Source organism: Palaemon carinicauda, chromosome 29 (genome assembly GCF_036898095.1).
Source record: "Palaemon carinicauda isolate YSFRI2023 chromosome 29, ASM3689809v2, whole genome shotgun sequence".
Lineage (NCBI taxonomy): Eukaryota > Metazoa > Arthropoda > Malacostraca > Decapoda > Palaemonidae > Palaemon > Palaemon carinicauda.
This window is the reverse complement of record NC_090753.1, coordinates 84,345,502-84,348,001: the sequence shown is the minus strand read 5'-3', so window position 1 is coordinate 84,348,001 and position 2,500 is coordinate 84,345,502. Positions and strand designations below refer to the sequence as shown.

Sequence of the window (2,500 nt, the reverse complement as noted above, 5' to 3'; positions counted from 1 at the left end):
TTATTATTATTATTATTATTATTATTATTAGCTAAGCTACAACCTTAGTTGGAAAAGCAGAATGCTATAAGCCCAAGGGCTCCAACAGGGAAACATAACCCAGTGAGGAGAAATAATGAAATAAATAAACTACAAGAAAAATAATGAACAATTAAAATAAAATACTTTAAGAACAGTGACAACATTGAACTAGACATTTTCTAAATAAACTATATAGAGAGACTCATGTCAGCCTGTTGAACATAAAAACATTCGCTGCAAGTTTGAACTTTATGATGAAAGCCCAAGCCTCCTCTCAACCCAAGCTAGGATCAAGGAGGGCCAGGTAATGGCTGTTGGTGACTCAGCAGATAGACCTGTAGGTTCACCCCAAACATCCCATCCTTAGCTCACAAGGATAGTAAAATGCAGACACTGTAAGAAACTATCGAACTTGAGCTGGTCTCGAACCAAAGTCCAACGGATTGCCAGGCAGGAATGTACCATAACCCGTTTTACCTTTGAAAAATAACATTTCAGCACCTCTATTGATCTGTGGTTCAGGAAACGCGTAAACCGATAAGTTGCATATACAAGAGAGATTAGTTCACCAAACTTTCAATTAGGCTCCAGAAGACACTAGAAGAGTTGGAAGATCCAGACCTGCATGGCTGAGGACTATTGAACGTGAAGTAGGAGACGATGAATGGATAAGTACTGAATTAAATGCTCAAGATAGAGACGACTGGCGAAATCTAACCAAGGCCCTTTGCGTCAATAGGCGTGGGAGGAGATGATGATGATGACGTGAAAGATATTCTTCAAGTTACTAAGTAATTTCATTTGAATAAAGTGCAGTAAATACTGTATTATATTTTACCCGTTTTTTCTAGTAGGTATGAAATCTATTTATTATTACTCCACGCTTCAGATAATGGTATGATTATATAACAGTATCATTTACATAACAAGACATTTTTTTTGTCATCGCCCAGTCAGTCTGCCCTCATTCGTACCCGTCAGTAATCTCCAACGATATTAACATCCCCTGTCAGGGTTGCCAGGTTTTCCTAGTGAGAAAAGGCCAACTTCTAATCAACATAAGCTTTAAAAGGCCAACCCATTAGTAAAAATAGCCAAAAATATAACATTTAAGGCCAAATTTCCTTTTTATGATATTGCTCACGGCCAAACAATTTAAAAAAAAGGTCAAATTTGAAGTGTTTGGCCTAAAAAAGGCCAAACTGGCAACACTGTCCCCTGTTATCTTCGTACGCACTGTCTGCTTCACATTCCTTTTCTGTTTTCCGCGTAGAATCCCACTTTTATCTTACGCAATCTTAAACAAACGTCTGGAAATAAACATCTCGTGACCTTAGATAGTCTAGGGTAGTCTGAATTATTAGGACAATTGATGGTATCTTTCGACAGTGTTTTGTTTTTAGTCTGTGTGACGTCACGGGGTAATATAAACAGGTGTGGCAGTCTCGGTTTGCTTAGAGAGTATTTGTGTATTTGTTAACTTAGAGTTGATTTCGAAAGATGATTAATTAGCGTCGTAATTAAGTAATTACCTCCGACGACGAAGTTGGGAGGAGGTTATGTTTTCGTCCATGTTTGTCCGCTTGTCTGTTTGCGAACAACTTCCTGGTCACAATTTTATTCATAGAATAGTGAAACTTTCAGGGATTAATTTTTATGTTAAGACGTGGAAGTGATTCAATTTTGAAAGCCTTAGGTCACAGGTCAAGGTCAAGGTCGAACAAAAGGTCGACCGAAAATAAGCTGCCGTGGTGGAGGCCTACACTCTCAGAGAGCTTTTCTAGTTGATTTTGATTTTACCTGGAATTTTATTTTTCTATAAGTTGTGAACTTCGAATTTCTATTTGTGAAGCAAAGCATACTTTTTTCTTTGAGGGGGGGGGGAGGAAGTATGTTATGTCGCTTCCCTTCAAGATCTTTTCAATGGCGTAATTAATCTCGATTTCCTTTGAAGATATTTTTCCTTAGAAATTTTTTCTTGGAATTAATTAGGATTGAAGACTTTTCCCTTAAAGTAACTTTACATAATTTTCCATTAGGGTTGTGGTGGCCGATGTGGTAACATCCCTGACTGGTGAATGTCAGACTGGGGTTGGAGTCCCGCTCAAACTCATTTGTTCCTTTGGTCGCTGCAGCCTCACCATCCTTGTGAGCTAAGGATGGTGTGTTTGGTGAACCTATACGTCTATCTGCTGAGTCATCAGCAGCCATTTCCTGACCCTCCTTGGTCCTAGCTTGGGTGGAGAGGGGGCTTCGGCACTGATCATATGATATATGGTCATCTCTAGGGCATTGTCCTGCTTGATAGGGCAATATCACTGTCCCTTGCCTCTGCCATTCATGAGTAGCTTTTAAATGTTTGAAGAGATTTCACCTATTTTAAGCAAAGATAATTTTACTTTTAAAACATTATCTACTCTGTATTCGGCTGAGTTCCAATCGAAATCTCTGAGATTCTAGGCCTAATTGTTAATCTTAC

At 38.7% G+C, this 2,500-nt stretch overlaps 1 pseudogene; it reads right to left on the bottom strand.

Annotated features, from left to right (window-relative positions):
* Positions 1 to 2,500, bottom strand: part of LOC137622693 (patched domain-containing protein 3-like) — a 29,800-nt pseudogene that overhangs the window by 24,522 nt on the left and 2,778 nt on the right.